This window comes from Aethalodelphis obliquidens, unplaced genomic scaffold (genome assembly GCF_003676395.1).
Source record: "Aethalodelphis obliquidens isolate GAN/ISIS:26980383/991018 unplaced genomic scaffold, ASM367639v1 scaffold34, whole genome shotgun sequence".
Classification (NCBI taxonomy): Eukaryota; Metazoa; Chordata; class Mammalia; order Artiodactyla; family Delphinidae; genus Aethalodelphis; species Aethalodelphis obliquidens.
Genome location: NW_020837978.1, coordinates 7470149 through 7494057, shown reverse-complemented (window position 1 = coordinate 7494057; position 23909 = coordinate 7470149).

The following is a 23909-nucleotide window of genomic DNA, read 5'->3' as shown; positions in this document are numbered from 1 at the left end:
CATTTTTCTGTACTCCTCAAGTGGGTCTCATGCAGGTGATTCTTTGTTCAGTTTTAGAAATGCTGCCCCAGAAGAGAACTGCTATGTTTTAAGGGTTTACTCTATGCCTGATCCCGTCCAAGCTGTTCTAAGTCTTTGAGCACACTTACTCCCTGTCTTAGCCTTCTGTCCTTTCAGGCGTGTCCAGGACCCATGCTGCCCCTTGGTGCCCAGTTGGTGTTGGGGGTCCCTGATAACCACATTCTCAGCCTCCCTCATCTTCTTATTGTCACACGTTGCCAAGGTACCCTTAGTTCTCATGACCAAACCCGACAACATTATGTACCTCTTCTAGACAGTTGAGGCAAAAAGGAAATTACGTTCGTATATAGATCTTATAATTTAAAAAATGGTACCATGTTGATTCTCTCAAAGTGAACATTGTTCCTCTCTAACATTATATTCAAAAGGTAAATTTACTATGTGGATTCAGGATTAAAGGACAATAGTAACATAATGTCTTCAGGACTGGTTTTCTAGAAGCTGCGGAAACGTATACAATGGGGTTTTATACATCAACCCTTAAGAGAGGGTGGTGGTACAATAGTGATTCACAATAAAGCCATAACAGTCAAAATATGTTAGGCCACACATATCATGTAATCCAATTCTAAATGGGTTTAAAGACATTTATTGACTCAAGAAATTGAAAAGTCCAACATTCTAGTAAGTTTCAGGAGTGCTTTGATCAGCTCCCCGGCTCTGTGTCTCCGAGCTCACTTTGGCTTTGCCCTTCTCTGGTGGTTGGTTTCATTCTCAGTTTGGATTTTCTCAGAGTAGGAATGGTTGCAGCAGCTCCTGACTTTCCATGTCCAAGTCACGCCTTCCCAGAGGAAGAGAGAATTCCTCTTCCTTCAACCTTTAAACAAAATCCTGGAGATCCCTATGACTAACTTAGCTTCAGGTTCATCTCCGAACCAATAATTAAACTGACTGGCACAGGGCAACCAGGGTCCACCCTGGAGATGGGGTAGAGTGATAATCTTCATTACTGAAATTGGGATGACGCGGAACAGATGCTTGGAAGGAAACCAACAGTGTCCGTTACAAAGGCAATCTATTTTATTCTACTATAACTGAGTATAAATAAGACTTTGTTTTCTGGGTGTGTTGTCTTCTATTTTTCTACTTTAATAGAGGATGAGGAGTGCCTTAGAATGGGGTCAAAATTATCTCTGTAAGTGCCTGAACTAAAAGTAATTGGTTGAGACCTCAGCTTTTCATGTCACACAGCATGGAAGACCAGCCAGTTCCAACGGAGTGGCTGAACCAGTTGTGTATAGAAGCTCTGGCTCCTTCAGTATTATGGGCCTAATCATAATAATTGCTACCATCTATTACTGTTATGCTAATTATTTTCCACAAGTTATCCTATTGACTTTTCACAGGGTAGATAAGTAATGGAGGCTCAATGGAATTAAGAAACTTGCCCAAGGTCACACAGCTGGTGAAAGCCTGGGCAAGACTGTTCTGGGACCCAGGTATACCTGCTTCCAGGAAAGAGAAGCCCATGTTCTTCCCTTTCTGTGCTCCTCTTAGGAAGCTGTAAAACAGGATACAGGAAGAATTATTCATCCTTCTTGCTACCTGATCACCTATTTCCTTGTCTCTGAAGGAAGAATAAAAACACACGTCAGTTTCTTGTGGATTCAGCAAATGATGAGCATTTACGCATTTACAATTTAAGGAACTTTCATATAAAAAATAATAAAATATTAAAATGTTGAAGCAGTAGCAATGTTCTTAAGAGCCCAAGTCTGGAAACCAGCAAGAGTGTCTTGACAGCTATACAAGATGATGCTAACAGGCTGCTTCCCCTCATTGTCCTCAGAGAAAGTAGACACAGAAACAACACAACTGTAGTGGAGTTTTGAACACAGCTTTGTTCACTTGTTTGTTTTTAACATAGAAAGTGGGAGATGCTGGGCAAAGAAATGGTCAAGTAACAAGAACAGCTGACAAGTTTATGTAATTAGCAAGAGTGGGGTGTTAGTTATACATAAACAGGCTGGATGCAAAACCCTGGGGTTGGTCACCACTTTGGGGAACCCCACTGACTCACCCCCTTTTCAGTGGAAAAAATCCCGCCAGCCCAGGGTGCATGAATCCTCTCCCATATCACATCGGCCCTCCTCCCTCCCCCTGCAAGTCTGCATTTCCTAGATAGTGGTACAGAAAATGGGATGAGCCAATTTAGCCTAATCGATTTGCAACTACTAATGGCTTTTGGTAGAGTGATTGGGGGAGAAAAGGCCTAATTCTCATTACCTTTTGAATGTGATATCTGCTTCTTAATGACTTGAGAGTTTAAAAAAAAAAAAAGAGTCTGCTTTACCTGTTTATTGAAGACTTTTCTTGTCAAAGTTTTCTCTCCCCAAGGAAAATGAGCTTTTGGGGGGAAGTGGAAGAGGAATGGGGGATCATTCTGGCATTTTCCAGAAGGCCTGGGGTGGTAAACGAAGAGCGTGAGCAATGGCCTTGGAGCATCTGGGCATCTTCCAGAGAAGGCAACCAGCTTGCAGATGGGCTGAGTGACTTCTAATTGCCACTAAAGCTAGAGAAAAGGAGGTACGTTCTGTCTTCTTCAATAAGTTATCTACTTTGTACAATATTTTTCCAGCAACAGTAGAACTTACCAAACAAATAAATTAATGTGTTGTTACCAGGCTGAGACATGGAGAAGCCAAGAAGCTGGGGTTGTGGCAGAGAGCACACAGGATATGATTTCAATGAGCCAGGAAACAGAGCTCTCATTTCAGAACATTGAGTCCCAGGAACTCCATTGACCATTGGTGAAGGGGCCATGTCTGGGGGCCGGGTAACGTTGTGAAGACATTGTATCAACACTTGGTATAATATGGCTATTGCATAATTTTTATAGAGTAAAAGTCAAGTTCTTAAATATTAAAACAGTATGGGTGGGAATTCCCTGGTGGTCCAATGTTTAGGACTCTGCGCTCACTGCCCAGGGCCCAGGTTTGATCCCTGGTCGAGGAACTAAGATCCTGCATGCCGTGGGGCGTGGCCAACCCCTCCCCAAACAAACAAACAAACAAAACAAAACAAAAAACAAAAAAAAAGAAAAACCCCAAAAAACAAAAAACCAGTACGGGCAAAATTACCTACAATATGTAGAGTTTTGAAAATGATCGTAAGTACTTGGCCTTATTTGAAAATGCTTGCCAAGGCCCTAGGGTTTCCTTAGGACATTAAAAAACAAAAGCAGAATCGAAAACTAACTTTATCATCTGTAGCATAATATTGTAAATGTGGCCTAAAATGGAGATTTCATGAAGCTTGGAAGCAACAGCCGAATCCCCAGCTCAATCCCTTGGGTCGTTCACTTTCCCTAGAAAAGAAGCGAGGTTAAACCTCCAGCTTAAGGCAGGGAGTCTTCACCACACCCTTCAGATTAAGCTGGAGTCAGCGAGCAAGGAGAGGTGTGACTCAGTGACTCAGACTCAAAGAGAAGAGGCTGCGCTGGACTGTCGGGCCTCTGAGCCAAGGCCTCTGCCGACAGCCTTCTCGGCACTGGCCACACCTGTGTCACAGCCTCATGGCCACTCAGAGAGGCTCTGGGACTTCTCGCCTGCTGTCCGTGCCAAACCCTGGCTGATAGAGTTTTTTCTTCTGACGTTTAATTTTGTCCATTGTGAAAGGGATATACACAGTCATCCCTTGGTCTCCTTGGGGGATTGGCTCCAGGCCCACCCCGCGGCTCCAAAGTCTGCAGCAGCTCGAGCCCCTTCCAATCGGCCCTCCGCATCTGCAGGTTCCACATCAGCTGATGTGGAGGGTCAACTGTGTACAACTTTAAAGAATTAGTTTCATTCATGCTTTTCTTTTTTAGTTGAAATATAGTTGACCCTATTACATTAGTTTCAGGTGTACAACATAGCAATTCAATATTTTTATATATTATGCATCATACCCAGTTATTACAATCTGATTGATTATTTTCCCTGTGCTGTACTTACATCCCCATGAGTTACTTATTTTATAACTGGTATTTTGTACCCCTTCACCTATTTTGCCCTTCCCCTCCATGCCCCTCCCTTTTGCAACAACTAGTTTGTTCTCTGTATCTGAGAGTCTGTTTCTGTTTCATTTCCTCTTTTTTTTTTAGATTCCACGTATAAGTGAAAACAAGGGATATTTATCTTTCTCTTTCTGACTTATTTCACTCAGCAGAATACCCTCTAGGCCCATTCATGTTATTTCATTCATTCTTAATTGCCCTTTGGAAATGGTGGTGAGAATAGGAAGTATAGACAATCTCGTATAGCAGCTTGGACACACTTTTTAGCCTCAAAAAGGCTTGGCTTAATTCATGGCTTATTGGCTGTGTGATCTTAGGGAAGTCACTTAACTTCTCTGTGTCACTGACCCCCTGTGTATAAAATTGAAGGCTTGTACCAGATGGATTCCAAGTTCCCCTCTAGCTCTAAAAAGATCCTGATCCCAAACCAACAGAAGATACATTTTAGCCTGACACAGGTCTGCCCATTCCTGTTTCAATAAAAGATCTAGTTTTGCATTCATAAGAGTAACAAACGCTGTCTGTGCAGGAGGGAAAGATGGGGGGAAGTAGGAGTTCCAGTCTTCAAGACTGGAGAACATGAGGGACTTGTTAGAAAGAATGGGTTTCATACATTTTAATTTTTTCTTTTAACATCTTTTTTTTTAATTTAAGCCAATAAATTCTATAACTTTGATGTAATTGACAAATTTCTTTTTTTTTTAACATCATTATCGGAGTATAATTGCTTTACATTGTTGTGTTAGTTTCTGCTGTATAACAAAGTGAATCAGCTATACGTATACATATATCCCCATAATTTTTCTGAATTCCTAGGAACACTAAGTCTTTAACCGATCTTTCTTGAAGGTTCACTTTTTTTCTTACAGAATCAATAATCTTAACTTCCTTTTTCTATCAATCCCGTATAGAAATCCAGAATTTCAAAACTCACAGATGAAGTTATTTCTAATTTCACTTCTTATTTACTAAATTGTGTTTTTCAAATCCACATTCTCACGTCCCTTTCCTCCTTCTGTCATCCCTCGATCAACATTTGAATGGCTAGAGACCACAGATTTAAGTATATTTTCTCTTATGCACCTCTGTGATTGTCTCCCCACTACTCACTTGGGTATTACAAGTGAGTAAGTTACAATCTGAACCTAAAAATCAGTTCATAATACTCGGACATTTATGCACTTCTAACTTACAGACATTTTACTTTCTATTTGGCCAATCGTAACTGACTGACACCAGAATCATTTAGTTTCCCGGGGAGTTTAGGGAAACTGCCTTCCTTGTAGCCAACTTATATGAGCTTGAGATGTATTTACATACACCTGAGATCTTACATGAATGCAGCATTTGGGGAAATTACAGACCATCACAGACTTAAAAAGGAAAAAACATAAATAGCCCATAGAACCTTGCTAACGAGTTCAGGTACCAGGCAGTTTCACCAAGTCCTTGCCAGTATTTGTGTCAATGCAGAGCAATGTGCTTCAGGAACATTTGTTCTGAATGACTGGTATTTCTGAAAGCAGATGCTATTGTAAAAATGCAGCTTAGGATAACTCCATTTATATATCAATGCTTTCATGCAAAACAAATATTCAGTTAAAGATGGCATGCTTTGGGCTTCTTATTAGATCACAGAGGTACAAATATCACAGGGCTTTTATGTGTTTGTATGATCTGAACCAGCAAAGTTCTTTCCTCTGACCCTTAATTTTTAATACAAGCTTGTGTAAAGAAGCATACTAGCTCTCTCCACTGTTCTTACTCAATAACTGTTCTCGGGTTTGCATTCGTTGAATAAGTAGTAGGTTTACAGATCAAATAAAAATTTACAGACAAAAATAACCCACCAACCTTTCAAGATCCTGCTCTATACCATTGATGACGAGGAATGCTCGTTCCAAGCTGAGCTGCAGGAATGGGGATTGACAGGAACTATTCTGATGGTATAAACTCAGCCCAGCAGCTTCCCTGTCCAAGAGTCATTCCACTTTACAGTCCAGAAAGCTCTTTTTTAATAATGGAAGCGTTTGACTCCTAGGCTGGGATTTCAGCATTTAAAGAATATAATGGTTTGCATACTGTGCAGTGATTTGTAAAATGTGAATGTCGGCAAAAGCGGTGGTTACCCAGCATAACATTATCTTATTTTTAGTTACACAGTCAGTAAAACAGTTGGAAGTCTAAAATCACGGCCTAGCACTAAATGCATTACTACATTTTACCCATGCAGTCAGGGCCTGTCCTTTCAGTGAGACGATAGGAGAAAGTGGAGTGATTACTGGCAAATTAACACTTTCAATTTTAATAGAGAAGCAAAGCCTACATAAAAACATCGGGATTAGAATCTCTGCCAGTTAGATATTGTACAGCAGATGATGTGCATCTAAGCCACACTAATATACAACTGCATTTTATAATCAAAAGAACCCTTACTCATTAGTCAAGGGATAATATCTACCCACGTTGATGAAAGGAGTAACCAGCAAAATATTTTATTTTATAGCTTCTTAACATGGTTAATAGAATCATCTTGGCAATAATGGCAAGATATAATTGGCACTTAGAGAGCTGTGCTTGTTTTTGTTTCCTTCGTAAAAGCATGAAATAGTCCGTAACATTCCATCCCCTTTATCTTTAAAACCAACCTTTTCAGCTAGGTCAGTGATTTTCCTACAGCAAACTCAGAAAATATTAGGTTCCATCATATGGAATTGCTGACATTGACTCATTTGCCCACAAAAGAATGGCAATTTCATACAGTCTGACCCAAAGTGTTTTGTAAAAATGTGCACACAGAAACACAAGCAGGGGAGGGGGAAGGGTGAGCTGTGACAAAGTGAGAGAGTGGCGTGGACATATATACACTACCAAACGTAAAATAGCTAGCTAGCGGGAAGCAGCCGCATAGCACAGGGAGATCAGCTCGGTGCTCTGTGACCACCTAGAGGGGTGGGATAGGGAGGGTGGGAGGGAGACTCAAGAGGGAGGAGATATGGGGATATATGTATATGTACAACTGATTCACTTTGTTATAAAGCAGAAACTAACACACCATTGTAAAGCAATTATACTCCAATAAAGATGTTTAAAAAAAAGCACTTTATTGCTGAAAAATGCTAACCATCATCTTAGCCTTTAGCAAGTCGTAATACTTTTGCTCGTTGAGGATCTTGCCTCGATGTTGATGGCTGCTGACTGATCAGGGTAGCGGTTGCTGAAGGTTGGGACGGATGTGGCCATTTATTAAAATAAGACAACAATGAAAAAAAAAAGAAACACAAGCACACATATATTTGGTGCTGATATATTTATTTGTTACAAAAATTGTGGATTTTGAAAGTAAATGTTTCCTGATTATTTTCCCCTACTGATCTTTCTTTGGTGGTTGTGTCTAAGACTTACCTGTGGGAAATGGTAGTTAACCCTTCCCCACATGCCCCATCTGCCATGCTCCCAAGCCACACTGTAATGAAGCAATTACCAATAAAACATGTTGCTAGTTGTTATAGTAAAATGGGAAGAAAAGTATCTTTGCTACATTTATTGATCTAAATGAAAACTTGCAAAAACGATCTCTTGACAAGTCCCCTAGACCGCTCTCCACTGTTCTTACAACCTGATTCCGCCATTTAATTTAAATTCTTATTTAATCATTTCTTATAAGGAAATAAATGAGGTGCTGGTGCCTCTGTTTTCTTCAGCCACTGGCTTTCTTGCCACACCTAAGGCCTTGTCAGCACCTAGAGGAGCTCCAACTCCAAAATCTTAAATCCAGTCATCCCCTTTGATCGAAAACCTTGATCATTACCACTCAATCACTCTCTTGAAAGTCTTTGAATCTGAAAAAGAATGGATATACGTATATGTATAACTGAATCACTTTGCTGTACACCTGAAACTAACACAGCATTGTAAATCAACTATACTCCAATATAAAATAAAAATTAAATTTAAAAAGTCTTCTTTGAGATGTTCAGAGCCTCGACTCAACTTCTTTCATTCCCCATCATTTTTGCTGTTATAAAAAATATCAGTTAAAAATTGGATTTCCTAATTATTTGCTGCTAGTACACAGAAACGCAGTGAACCTTTTTAGTTACGTGGTATTCAGCAACTTGGCTAAATGTTAATGCCAGTAATTCACATGGGGATCTTATGGGGTTTATGATGAAGAAAAATAGTGATATTTTTTCCAATTTATTATATTCCTTTTGAATCTTTTCTTGTTTTACTTTCTTGCTGTACTGGTTAGGTACTCCAGTACAGTGGGGAGTAAAAGAGGTCATGGGTGTCTTTTGTCCTGATTTTAAAGCCAATGCTTTCAACATTTCACTATTAGGTATGATATTTATATTAGTTTGGTTAAAGTCTCCTTATGAGCTTAAAGATGTTCCTGTCAAGTTTTAGTTTGCTAAATGTTTTTTTTTTTTTAGAATGTTCTTTTCTCATATAAATGTTGAGAAAAGCAAATTTCAAAGCAAAAAAAAGCTTCTTTCTTATAATCTTTTAAAGTGGAGTCTTAAATTAATAAATATTCTAACAAGAAACCAATTTTTCATTCCAGGTATATGTATATACCTGGGATTATGTACATACATACATTGTATTACATTGTATGTATACCTTACATACAATGTATGTAATGTATATATCTTGTTTAGGTTTTGCATCTATGTTCATGGGTGAGAGTTGCCTGTAACACTCCTTTCTTATAGGTTGATATTGTTGGTATTGAAGCAAGCATCCATCACAAAATGAAATGCATCGTGTTCCTATTTTTTTCTCTTTTCTGGCAGTTTGGATAAGATTGGAATAAGTTTTTTAAAAGTTTGCTGAACTTGCCTTGACCAAGTTGTTTTTGTGAGAAAATTTAGATTACATTAACGGTCAGAGAAATAATTTGGCTTTTCTAGTTCTTTCCAAGTTAGTTTTCATGAGTTAGATTTCTTTCTGTGAATGTCTCCAGTTCACCTAATTTTTGGAAATTTATTGGCCTGTTGTTCCTAATCTTATCTTTTTGGATTTTTGTAGTATCTGTATATTCACCCCGATAACGTTTCGTTATATAGTTTCTCTTGACTAATCTTACAGGAGGTTGTCCATTTAACTAGTCTTATCCAAGAGCAACTTTTGGCTTTATTGATTTCTAGTGTTTGTCCTTTTCTTTTTGATTTCTGCTCTTTTTATTTTGCTTTCCTTCTGCTTTCTTTACTTTGCTTTTCTTGTTTTTTATCTGACTCTTAAGATGGATGCTTTGTGTATTTTCAGCCTTATTTTAAATATAAGCGATTAAAGCTAAAAACGTTACTCTAAGTAACATTTCAGTTGCATTCCATGTTTTAATATGTGTATTTTCATTATCTGTCCATTTTAGCTTTCTTTTAATTTTCATTATAATTTCTTTTTTGTTTTTTTACTCACAAGTTGTTTGGGAGCATGACTTAAATTTCCAAATCAACGTTTTTTGCTTAGCTTTCTGTTTGTTATTAATTTTTAACCTAATATTGTTACGAAAGAACTTGACCATATGATACCTTCTTTGAAATGGGTTAAGACTTGTTTTATGTCTAGCACATTGTTCATTCCAAATATATCCTGGTTATCTTAAAATGAATATATATTCAATTTGGGGGTAGTTCATAAATCCGAACTTGTTAATTGCATTGTGAAAAGCTCTTATATTTTTACTTTTTGTTGTTGTTTATATTTGCTTCATCTAACAATTATTAATAGGGTTGTGTTAAAATATTCTGCAAAGTTGGTTGATTTGTAAATTTGTCCTTATAGTTTCATTAATACTTTTTCTTCTTTAATGTTAACTATATTTTTAGTGTCTGTTATTAAGTATGTAAAAGTTTAAAATTATTATATATACTTTTGTGTGTGAATTGAAGTGTTTATCAATATAGAACGACCTGTTATCTTTACGAATACATTTCCTTAAATTATTTTTATTGCTGCGGTTCTATATTAATATAGCTAGCTACGTTTTCTTTTGGTTAGTATTTTCCTGGTGTGTTTCCCATCTTTTTACTTTCAACCTTTTTGCGTCCTTATGCTTTAAATATATTCTTATCAACAGCTAAAAGCTAGGTTTATATTTTTATCCAGGTTGTCACACTTTGAATGTGTTGGGATTTATTTCTGCTACTTTATGTTTTCTATTGGCCATACATTTCCACGTTTCTTTTTCCATCTCTTACCTTCTTCGGGATTGATTTTTTTTCACATTCTATTGTTTTCTCTCTACTAGTTTGAAAGTAATAAATTATACTTTTAGTCTTGGTTCCTCTAGACATTTAAAAGGCTTATTTCATAAGTTAATCAGTATTTTTACCCTCCTTGTCAACAGTGCGAGTAATCTGATCACCGTCTTCCCACCCATGTGCTATTTTAATTCTTTATTTTTAATGTTACAAATTAGATATTTACAAATGAGACCCTTTTTGCTTCATACAGTCAATGTTTGTTTTGATTTCATTAAATGTTAACCACTTTCTTTGCTCAGCATGACTTTCTGTGTCTCATCTTTATTTTGTATTTTCTTTTTCCTTCTGAAGTTCTTCTGTAGTGTATTGATTTATTTCCTTTAGTAAACAGTTTTGATTATAAAATTTCTTCTCTTTTTTTCTTCTTCTTTTGTCCAGAAACACCTGTATTTTGGCTTGGCTCTAAATATAATATACAGAGGCTTTACAACTTTAGATTGGCAGTTATTATTATTTTCTTTTTCTTAGCACTTTGAAGACACTAGTCTAATGTTTTCCAGCTTCCATTGTATATTGTCTGTGCAGTAATTGTTCTTTTTAATGTGCACATTCTTTTCTCTCTTTGGCTTCTTCTGAGATCTTCTCTTTTGCTTTGTTATTCTGTGGTTTTACTGTACTGGGACAGCAGCAGATTTCTTTTTATTTATTCTACTTAGAATTCATTTTAATTCCTGAATCTGAGACTGGTTGTCCCTCAGATCTGGAAAATTTTCAGCGATTTTGTGTCCAAATATGGCTTCTCCCTCTTTCTCTTATACTTTTGTGGAGCGCGGATTAGATGTGCATTAGACGTTCTCCAGCCCATATTCTTGTCACTTTACCCGCCTCCAGCTAGATGTCTTTCTGTTTTGCTCCTGGGTAATAATTTTAACTCTATCTTGAATCCACTTTGCTGGTGTGTCTAATCTATTTAATCCATCTATTGTATTTTTTAAAATTTCAATTATTGTCACTTTCATTTCTACAAATTCTGTTTAGTGCTTTTTCAAAACTGCTTGGTCATTTTATAGTTTTTGCTTTAATCATAATTTCAATGCTCATTTCTATTTTTTTAAACATATAATGAAACATTTGTAAACCACCAAACATTTCTCTAAATATATATATTTTCCAATTATATCGACAACTGAAGTCTTTCCAGGTCTGTCTGCCACTTGCATGCACTTTTTTTTTTTTTTTTTTTTTTTTGCCATACATGGGCCTCTCACTGTTGTGGCCTCTCCCATTGCTGAGCACAGGCTCCGGACGCACAGGCTCAGCGGCCATGGCTCACGGGCCCAGCCGCTCTGCGGCATGTGGGATTCTCCCAGACCGGGGCACGAACCCACGTCCCCTGCATCGGCAGGCAGACTCTCAACCACTGCGCCACCAGGGAAGCCCTTGCATGCACTTTTGCTCAGGGTTTCTTGTTTTCTCATGTTTTCAATGATTTCTGAACGTAAGATCATGTTCAGTGGAATTCTATCTATGAAAATTTAAAGCAATCTGGATGAAGTAGCATTTCTTCAGAGACGAAGTCTCTTCTGTCAGGAACCAGGGGACACTGTCAACCTATGACCCTTAGTCTAATCCATGCCACTATCGCTCATGCCACTATCATCTCTTATCTGAATTCTTTCAATAATCCTAAAGGCTCTGCCTGTCTCTGTCATTGGCCCCCTTCAGTCTATTCTCAACCCAGCAGCCAGGGTGGTCCTGTTAAGATGTAATTCAGGTCGTGTCACCCCTTTGCTTGCAGTCCTTCAGAGTAAAAACCAAAGTCTTCCCAGTGGTCTAGAGGCCTTACAATCTGGTTCCCATTACTGCTCTGACCTCATTTCCCACTGCTGTTCCCAGCATCTCCTCTGCTTCCAGCCACACTGGTGTCTCAGCCCTTCCATGAGCATAGCAGGCACGTTCCTTCTGGGCTTTTACACTCAGTGTTTCCTCCACCAGGAGCGGTCTTCCCCCGGCCTCTGCAGAGTTCACTCCTCGCCTCCTTCAGGTGTCTACTGCCATGTCGCGGTCTCAGTGCATCAGGAGTCTATGCAATGTCACAGGCTCATTGATGTATTTTTGGGCCACTGTATTTCAGAGAATGGCTTCTCCCTCCAACACTCTCTACTCTCTTCCCTACTTTCATGTTCTCCATAGCCCTCATCTTCTAACATATTTATCTTGTGTAAGGTCTGGCACTCCCATTAGAATGGAAGCTTCCTCAGGCAGGGAATCTTGTCTTTCTGGGTCATTGATGTATTCTCAGAACCCAGGGCAGTGCTTGTCATTTACCAGACATTCAATACATAGTTGTTAAGTAAATGGATGAATAAACGAAATAATCAGGCCCTGGAGGAAGATAGAAAAATTCAGAAAATGGAACATGAGTTGATAATTAAAAGGGCTCAAATATTTCTTTCTTTGCATGGAAGAAGGAGAAGAAGAAAGAGGAGAATTAGCGGTGATTTGGAATACACCTTAAAGATGTACGTACATATTAAAAAAAATGTATCAAGTGCTTACTATTATCAAGTCCTCAGGGTTACTGAAGAGGTGTTCAATCCTCATGATGTTCTAAGTTGTAGAAAGGTATCACTTTTTTCCTCCCCTGGTTACACCATGATCTTATTGTTTTTCATTTCTTCTACTTCCTACACTTCTGATTTTTTAAATTTCATTTGTGGTGCTCAGACCAGAATCAGCTCCTATTAGCAAAGACCACACGACCATTTGAAAAAAAAAAAAAAAAGGAATAAGGCAATTACTTCTTTGGGTGTTTATATCCTTATTTAAATTTTATCAAGCTTATTTCCTAAACAACCCCAAAAGTGACCTACCAGGGATGACCCAGCCTAGCTCATCAGGATATTAAGATTTTTAAACATTCTTTATTATGTGGTCATTAGGTATTATTATTTTCCTGTCAGTATAGTGTAGCAACTATGTAATTTTCACTATCCACAAACTTAAGTGCACTTAAGTTTGTATAAAAAAGTATAACTTAAAAAAAAACCTTGGGCTTCCCTGGTGGCGCAGTGGTTGAGTGCGCCTGCCGATGCAGGGGACACGGGTTCGTGCCCCGGTCCGGGAAGATCCCACATGCCGCGGAGCGGCTGGGCCCGTGAGCCATGGCCGCTGAGCCTGCGCGTCCAGAGCCTGTGCTCCGCAACGGGAGAGGCCACAGCAGTGAGAGGCCCACGTAACGCAAAAAACAAAAACAAAAACAAAAACTCCACTTAATTTCTAAATTGAGTTCTTATTCCACTTAATGACTGGCACTAAAATGTAGTCACCTAGGGGTAAATTCTCCCTGGGGCTGTATCTGAAATGTAGGCCAGGCTGTGTATCATCAGTGAATTGGAGGGGAGGGGCATCTGGTCCTCTGTGCTAATCATCTGTTCCCTGATGCAGCCTTGAGTTGAGAATAGTCAGACTATTGTCTTTGGCTGTTGGTCCACACATTCCTCAAGTTGAACCCATTTTGATTTTGAAGCTCCTTCTGGCTCCCTGGCTTTCTCAGTCCTTTGCTCCCTTTTTGGAAGTGAGAGGGGAATGGAAAGTTTTTTGAAGCTCTCCCACGCCCCTCTGGGGCTGAGACTCCCGGCTACCGCAGACCTACCACCTGGTCACCCCTTTAGCTGCCACACCAGCAAAGAGGTGACTTCTCCCAGAAGTTTCTCAACTTCCCAGGCTTCTCTTCGCAGTCCCAGTCTCCCCTGCTCTCACCGACCAATCCTGGAATTTCTATCATTTCCCCTCTCTCCAGAGTTTGCCTCCAGAGTTTGGACCGGGTGCAGAGAATGTTCTTGCAAACCTGCATCCTCGTCAGACTTCATTGCTCCCCTTTCCTAAGTTCCTACCTTAGTGGAGCTGTAATTTCGTTTTCTGCTGTACTCTTTCCAATCTATTGTTTATGTCATAAACTTTGTGTGATTTAATAAGCTTAGTCTATTGAAACTCAAAAACCCAGCTCTTGAAATCAAAACCTCTGGTATGTAGGGCTATTATATATGTTATGAGTCTCATAGGTCAATTTTGACCTTCAAATCTGAGTGTGATTTGGTTCTTTCTTTTTGCTTTTTGATATCATCTTAATATTCCAGAAGCCAGTGGATGCTTCTGACTTATGAGTGTTTGGGAGCATGGGTAGGAAAACACAAAAGGCAATTGTGGAGAAGAAGTGAGTCCTGGGACTTCCCTGATGGTCCAGTGGGTAAGACTCCACGTTTCCGATGCAGGGGGCCTGGGTTTGATCCCTGGTCAGGGAACTAGATCCCGAATGCTGCAACTAAAACCCCCTCACAGCCCAAGTAAATAATAAAATAAATAAGTAAATATTTTTTAAAAGAGAAGTGAGTCCTCTGTGAATCATAGTAGCTTAAAAATATTTATATCTATAAGACTCCAAAGAGCTTTATTTAAAAAAAATTCTCAAAAAAATAATTTGTATTCTCATCCTGCCGTCCGAGAGACAATTTATGTCTTTGGCTGCTGTCTCTTTTTGTATGGTCTCAAAATAAATGTTTATTTATAATTATAAATTATCATTCTTTTTTTTTTTTTCTTTTTTTGGCTGTACCACACGGCTTGCAGAATCTTAGTTCCTCCACCAGGGATTGAACCTGGGTCCTCAGCAGTGAAAACACAGAGTCCTAACCACTGGACTGCCAGGGAATTCCCATCATTTTTTTTTTTTTAAATGAAATAACCTGAAAGTTTTTCCTTATCCATCCATGATTATCTATGCCAAAGTGTGTGAACATTGTCTTAATCTCAGTAAAGAAAAATCTGGAAATACCATAAAAATATGAAGACCATAATTAATAATTATCTGTATACTTTAAAAATTGACAAAGATTTTTCTAAAGTTTAGTGGAGCTCCTGGAAGCGGAAAACAGTGACATAGAGGTAAACAGCATATATGTCCATTTCAATTTCTTTGGAGCTGATGATTTGGTTTTCTGCTTAATTGTCATAAAACTACTAAATATGTAACTTCCTGAGCCTAGAGAGAAGAAGAAAGCCCCTTTTTATACTGTGCTATGGCTCTGTAGTGGCCATGTAGAGAGTTACCGTGAAGTTAGCCCCTTGAAAGCAGGCCTCCTGGCTACACTAGGCTGCCTGTTGGCTGAGACCTTCAGTATCGTCCGGGCAAAGCCATGGTCCCCAATAAGCCCGACACACACTCTGGAGGCTCAAAACCCCTTCCCACTATGGGCTTCCTCTAGCTCCCTCCTTCCCCGATCTACAGCCCGAGAGGAACAGACAGAAGAATTCATAGCCTGTGGGGTCTAGGGGGTGAGGGACTGGGTGGAGCTGGGTGGAGGAGAGGAGAAGCAGAAGAGAAAGCTATTCATTCCATCTTTCGTGTATATACTTGCTCTGGAGATCTCAACACTTGCAGGTAAATCCCATTTCTTCTCAAATGGGACGAGTTAGAATCCTTCCCCAACCCTATAGTTGGGAAACCAACTCTCAGCATGGCAACAGTTCTCAAAATTTAATGATCTAGGAGTAAATAGTGCCATATTTCACTCAGTTTTAAATATTTCTTTAGACGAGTCAATTCTTCGGAATTCTCTAATTATTACCCTTTATTCATGCAGAAAGTCTACTCTTGTGTACTGCTAGTATGAGTAAAATCAAACCCGCTTTCCTTATGACCAAAAAAAAAGTTGGTCCCCATGTTGCTTTGGTTCAAATAATTTTAGAAACTGCAAATACCAGAGGAACAGTAACCAAATTGAAAGAAAAACAACGGTAACCAAACACCAAATTCACAATAACAGTGAAGGCAAGTAAAACTTGCTTTAAATATAGTTATCCTTCTTCCCCTCTTTCTTTCCGTAATAATAGAGTATTTATGGGATGCAGCAAAGTAGGATCTGGCATTTCCAGGGTGGATAATGTACACAAGACAAATCTCTAGTTTCAGTGTATAAATGTGTGGTCTCACTGTGATCTTTATGAAGGCCTCGACAGCTCAAGATAAGGGTACATGTTTCAGCATCAGTTAAAGCAAATTACAAAACAAAAACTATGCCAAAGCAAATACAAACATAAGCTGCCTTTAGTTTATGATTTGGAGGTTATATATTTGGTATTATAAGAAAACCAGAAATGGCACCTGAAGGGAGCTTATCCTCCAAGCACAGGGAACTATTTCTGACGCAACCTGAATTGTTCTGTCCCCAGCTGTCTGGAGGTTGGTCTCGACATCTGTTTTTAATAGTTTCCAGGCATGCCATGGGGAACATGATCACAAGTGGGTTGACTGTGATTTTTACAAAGGAAAAAAAAAAAAGAAACAGACAGCTAATAGATGGTCAATAGAGTTTCGATAGTTCTTAATTTTAATGAACAGCTCTAAGGCTAGGATACTGAGTTCAATGTCATCCAGGCACATGGTGCTTTGTTAAAAGGGGCATTCTGTCAAAACTTTCCATCCTATGATATTTTACACAAAGAACACCCATTTAAAATGTTTCTATTTCTTGAAAATGTAAGATGACCATATGTTGAGCAGAGAGGTAGAAAAGGAGGTTATCAGTATTCTATCATTTAACTAAATGCTCGTCAGCTGACTTTCTTTAATATCATGGCCAGATCCCTAAAAGCAGCCCCTTCTCATGGGATGAAAGGTGAGTAAATCCCTAGGGGCGTACAAGAGTGAAGTGGTATCCAGTGGGGCCGTACTGTGCTGAGCTCCATTTCAGACAGGGGCAAGACAGGGGCCGGCAGGCTTCCAGAACACCCCACAGACTCTACTGTTGGTCGTTGTCAGCGTGGGCAAAAAGCATTAGGGCTCCTAGAACCAGAGACTGCTGAGGTCAAGCCTGAGGTTTTATTTTTCTTTTATTCTGCGGTCACAGTTAAATCCAAGCTAGAAGCAGATCCATTCAGAAGGAAGACAGAGTTAGGAATTATTTTTGAAACGCCACTGTGCATTATGCATCCAACTACATTCTTCCCATAATTTTTCCCATCGATCGTAAACCGTTTCTAAGTTATCGTTTTACCAACCATCCTCAAGGGGGCCATGGACACAGGAAGATGTGCCTTCTTGAGTGTCGTCCCTGTTGATTCATTGAAACTGTATGGAATAGAATGTATCATTTAATTGAATTTTCAATAACTCACTCACGTGGTACAAAATTCAAAAGTACAAAAAGGTGTCCATGGGCAAATGTTCTTCATATCTCATTCTTTAGCCAATTACTGCTCCTTTCCTGAAGCAACTAGTTCCTTGTGGGTCCTTTCAGAGATATTCTGTGGGTGTAAGTCTTATTTTAGATGTGAATTTTTTTTTCCTGGAAGAATGAAGGGATGCTGAGACAGTTATCTAGATAATTTTGAGCCATAAAATGTTATTGAAACATTCAATAACATTTAGCAAGTATGTTTCAAAGCCTAGATATTATGCTCAACATGCTTACTAGGACTCACAAAGGAAGTACACGGTATAGTTTCTCGCCTCAAGAATTTATATCTAAGGAGCTCACATGCTGCAAGTAAGGAGCCCGCCCGCCAAAACTAAGACCCGGTGCAACTAACTAACTAACTAATTAAAATCTTAAAAACAAAAAGAATTTATGAGTCTAACAATAAGAAAGATCATATGTATATGCATGTAAACATGCTTTGTTGAGCTAGCATAGTGCATTATAATTTCTTTCCCTTTGATTGAAAGTTTTAAAAACAGACTCTTTCTAATTTATCTTACTCTGTAAGGGTCCTCGCATGGTGCCTCGCACACAATAGGTAGTCAATAGATGACTGTTGGATGAAAGCGTGGCTTAAGGATTTAATGAATGGAGACCTGCTCAAGAGGACATGGCAATACTTGGGTGAGGAGATTACCCTAATGTCCTGGAATGGGTGGTGATAGTGAAACAGACAGTAATGAACAGTTGGAATTCTGAGAGTCTGCATCAGGAGAAAGAGAAGATGGCAGGTTCTGTGGAAAAGGTGAGACTTGACCCTGAAGCATGGGGAGATGGAAGGATGAAAAGGGGGGAGTCTGAGACCTGTCCTAGGTGGGGCAGAGTGGGTGAATAGCTAAGGCAAGTTAGGGTGGTAGAGAAATGCACAGGTTGCTGCAAAGACCAGAGAGGATGCAAAGTTTCCTCTTCAGGTTTGTTGGACACTTGGAGAGGCACGGCGAGATGGAATTGTGCCTCTCGTGATGGGTGAGACGGGTCCAGAGCGTCAGCAGAGGCATTCAAGCTTTGTCCCAAAGGCACTAGAGCGTGATTGAAAGCGTTTTGAGCTTGGGAATATTTAGGAAGAGTAATCTGATAAACTGGAAGCTGGGAGACTGGCTAGGTAGGTATTATAATATTTGAGGCATCACGTGGTAATTGTTGGGAATGGAGAAGGAAATACTGATTTTATAACACTGGGGTGGGGCGGAGGGAGGGGAAACCGGCTGAAGGCGGTCAACAGGTACAAACTCACAGCTATAAGATAAATAAGCACTAGAGGTATAATGTACAACGTGATAAATATAAGTAACTGCTGTACGTTATTTATGAAAGTTAGGCAATTAAATCCTGAGTTCTCATCACAATATCTCATCACAATAGAAAAAATAGTTTTTTTCTATTTCTTTAATGTTGTATCTATATGACATGATGGATGTTCACTAAACTTATTGTGATAATCATTTCATGATGTATGTAAGTCATATCATCAGGCTGTACACCTTAAACTTACACAGTGCTGTATGTCAATGATATCTCAATAAAGCTGGAAGAAATAAATAAACGTCAAGTGTATAGAAATTTAAAACAAACAAAGAAAAAACATTTGGGGGATGTACCGAGAGCATCTGATAATTGATGGGGCAACAGAGGAAAAGGATTAGAGACGGTTTAAAGAAAAACCTCAGTTATGTAGAAGATCACCAATTCGATACCCTCATATTTCCTGAATGCCTACTACATGCAAGGCCCCGCATGTCCCACAGAAGAGATGCATCAGACACACGTTAAACCCCACCAAGAGCTGAATCAATACAAATGTCCTTATTGGGATATTCGCTAACTATAGGCATACTCCAAGCATGTGTCACATTTATTGGCATGGCATATTTATCTAATGTTTTTAAAAGGAAAAAAGCTAAAAACGCTCCTGAAATCCTGTTAGACAACAATCAGAATGCTTAGTCTACAAGGAAGGCCCATTTTGTCATGTTCTTTTGTCTCCTCCGTCTTTGGTTGTAACAATGTTCACAGTCACCCCAAACCCTGGCTGGGACTCTCCAGACTGGTTTGCTCATAAATCCGGTGCTCTTTTAGAACCTGTGGTTTGTAAAAGATTGATGGCTGGTGTCACGTATCCTCCTTCCCCAGCCCACCCTCCGTGGCCGTTCCAAGTGGTATATAATAGTGACACATCAGAAGCCACAGACAGAACTGGGAGGGTTGACTTGTTAACAAAGAAATTATAGCTGCAGAGTGCAAATGCCATTCAGAGCCTGGGGAACACACTTCTTGGCGTTTGCTCTGAGCTCTTCATAAGCTGCTTCAGTCAGTTTTAGTTTTATGAGTTCTTTTTGTTTTTTGGGGTCCAAAATAAACCAGTTTGGGAAGACTTCCCCTCTCCTGCCCCCTTTATTCCATCTCATCACGCGCACACACACACACACACACACACACACACACACACACACGCACGCACTCCTCACACGCCATAAATATGTGCCTTTGGCATTTCGTTGTCTACAACATAAAGCAAAAACTGTCCCAGAATGTGACATGATTTAAAAAACAGTTGAAAATTTTTGGATAAGGCTGAACAAAAAGAAGAAAGAAGAAAGAAGAAATACTCCCCCTTAATCAAATCTTTCATTTCTCCTAGAGCAAGCAGTTCTTAATTATTTTTAACAGACACAACAATGTGTCACAAGCTGGTCCAAACAGCTGTGGGAAAGCTCTATTTTGTGGCAAACACGGCAGGGAAGGAAGACCCCAATGGCCAATCAACACGTGCCCTTGGTTCAGATGAGGATCATTTCTGACGTCTGCTCTGGGGCTGTCGGGGGAATGACTGGAGTTTATTTCTCCCCAGCTGTATTATTCTGTTGGTGTTCTTTTGCAACTAAATATTTCAACTAGGCTTTCAGTGGGTCCTTCCAGATCTGTCATCTACACTATTTTTACTAATAGTTGACTGTGGATAGATTGGCATTTCCGTGAGTTCCCTGTTTGGTCCAGAAACCTGCTCAACTTGTCTCCAGCTGCAGAACAAGAGTTTTGTTCTCTGAACCTGTCACTTAACTATAGGTTTATGAACAGAAAATTGAACGCGCCCAAATGCCACGGTTCTTCCCTGCCCACCCACCTCCAATTCCAGTTCCCACTCTAATCGTATCTGTTTGTGTCCTTAGCTTTATGTGTCTGGTCTTTTATGTTAACAAAATATGAATACATGCAGAGAACAACCATGTAAGTATAAATGTTACTGCTTGTTCACAACATATTTTCAGCAAGAAGATTAAACTTTTTCTTCTTTTTCTAGTGCACTTCTTTATCTTTCTTTATCTATTGGATGCAATCAACCAAATTGTGCTATGGAAAGAAACACATTCCATAATTTGGGCTTATTAAATTTCCCATCATCTTCCTTTTATGTTTCTTTCATCACACATTTTATCATCCCAGAAGATCTGAGACATTTTCCCATGTAAACATACGTCTAAATCACACAATCCTTCATTCTTGTTTCTTCTTACGCAGCGTATTGATTCTGTTTCCTTTTCAATTTATAAAATTGTAAATAAATTACCAATTAAACTTTAAATCACTATGCTGATTGTATTCTACTCATTAACTGATAAACTTCTCACATATTTAATTTATGTATCATCATAACTTTCCTCTTTGTCTAATAATACTTCTAACATTAGGCCACAGGCTTTGTTAAAGACAGAGTTTTCGTCTGAGTTTTTTTCTGATAGAATTTTCACTACTAAATCCATCTCTAGTAATTGTCTCTCAGATGCTGGTTAGCACTGATTTTCTGTCATTATTTCCATTGGCTTAACAGGTAGTCAAAGATGTTTCCCTTTGTTACTGTATTAAAGACCCATTACAAATTAATAATGAGAGTAGCAGCAAATTGCCCCCTAATATTTTCTCAATCTTCTACTGATGGAACACTATTCTGCACATACACCAATTCCATTAAAAAGCTCTCTCACGCCAGTGTAAACGGTATTCTATTAATAGCAAGGACGTGAGGGCTGTGGCTTACAGCTTTAGGCTCCCATTATATTATTCAATCTATATGTGCTTCATCCTGTATTAGTGAGGGGCCATTTGGGTAAGATATTTTAACTCTCTCTTTGCTGTCTTTGAAAACAGGGATGCCGCCTGGACCAGCTCTGGAAAGCTGGTACCTGGGACCCAGCTCTGGCCTTTGCTGGTTGTGTGGCCTTGGGTATTGCAGAACCTTTGCCCATCCCTTACATGCTCACCCCTTTTCCTCATCTGTAAAATAAATGAATAGAATTATACAATTACAAATGTTCCAGCTCTGTAAGAGGCACCAGGTCTCTTCCTCAGACCTTTCATGTGGGTCCTAGCTGTCTCCAGCTAAATTGCTTTAACTCATCACTTTTACCTAGAGATTCTCAACGTTGGTGGCAATTAAAATCACCCGTGTTCTTTGAAATCCGTGATGCATTAATAGTTTGGAAAGTTCCTCTGGTGATTCCAATGTCAAGCCAGAGCTGAGAACCAGGGCCATCACCTGAAATGCAGGCATTCAATTCCTGTCCTTAACTTTTATCCCTTCGAGGAACATCATGATTTGGGGAGAAATGCTTTGAGTTCAGCAGTACATAATAATAATAAAAAAAAAGTAGGATTGCAGTCAGACCTAAAAGTCTGTAGTACTCTGGTCACAAAGTGGTATAACACCCTGACAAGGTCAAATACCACCTGGTGAAAAGAGAAGCAGAAAACTAAGCTGAAGGGATGTAAGTGGTCCTCCAGGGTGCAGTTAAGGGTGCAGCCTCCCTTGATCTTTCTCTCTTTTTTGCAGCTGGATGGATAACAGCTGGCGAAGGTGTGGTTCTGCACAGATCAGCTGGTCAACCACACCCTCCAGGCCCAGGAGGTGGGGCTCAAAACTTTGTTCTTTGGTGGCTGGTCCAACATGCCTCACCTGGGGACCAGCTGAGAGTCCCTGAGTCCTGGAATGCAACCCCATCACTGCTGTGCTCTGGGGTCAAGGCAGCCCCTCTGGGCTGGGAGAACATGGGGTCTAGCTTGCCCTTGGTCAGGATCGGAAACAGCCAGGGAGGGAAGACTGTCTTGTGTCCCTGCCCTCAACTCCAGAACTTGCCTGTGCTGGAGCCTTGCTACTTCCAGGAGCAAGATTCAAGTTTGAGAAGTGCTCTCCTAGAGAAGCTCTTGTCCAGCTCATTGCAAAGTGAAATGCTGTGGGGAAGATTAGTTTTTATTTTCCTTTTTTTTTTGTTGTTCTTTTAGAGCAGCTTCTCTCTTCTCCTTTTTTCAAGTTTATTGCTTCTTTTCTTGTAAAATATAGTGAATTCTAACCATTGAAAACTTGGAAAATATTACCCCCTGCCAAAAAAAAAAAAGGCAAAAAACAACCAAAACCTTATACTAAAAAAAATCACTGTTTACAGTTTATTTTCTTCCAATCTTTGTATACTATCTTATTATTTTTTATATTTTTTGTTTTTAATTATATCTGAACATCCAATTTTTTATTGTCTCTTCTGATAACACCATGAAATAAACATTTTCCCATATTATTGAAAAAATTTCAGAAACATTTTCTTCAATGAATGATATCCCATCAGATAAATATAACGTACTTAATATTTCCATATTATAGTTAGCACGTTTCCAAATTTTTATGTTTATAAATAATACTTAGATAAAGTAAATCAAAGTTTTAAAAATATAGGTGAGAAAAGGAAGTGTACATGGAATACTAGCCTTCATATGTAAAGAGCTCATATAATTGAAAGTGAAACACTAATTAAAAAATGGGTGAAGGACACAAATGAGTGATGGCACAAAGGAAGAAATGTAAGCGGCCATTAGATAAATGATAAATGTTCATATTAATGAACAAAAACTGACATGTAAAATGGCAACAAGAAACCATTTTTTACCCTATTATAAAAAGTTTCAAAAAATGATATTGGTATAGTACTAAGAAAATAAAGTGATAAAACAGTTTCTGGAAAACACTTTGAAAATATATGTCAAAAAATTTAAACTGTATACTGTTTTTTTTTAAGGTATGTGTCCCTAAAACCAGAAAGTTATGTTCTCCGAAAACAGAAGCTCAGACAGAAACTTATGTATAAAGATGTTTAATGTATTAATGAATAAAGTAATTAAAAGCAGAGGCAGGGGCTTCCCTGGTGGCGCAGTGGTTAAGAGTCCGCCTGCCGATGCAGGGGACGTGGGTTCGTGACCCGGTCTGGGATCCCACATGCCGCGGAGCGGCTGGGCCCGTGAGCCATGGCCGCTGAGCCTGCGCGTCCGGAGCCTGTGCTCCGCAGCGGGAGAGGCCACAACAGTGAGAGGCCCGCGTAC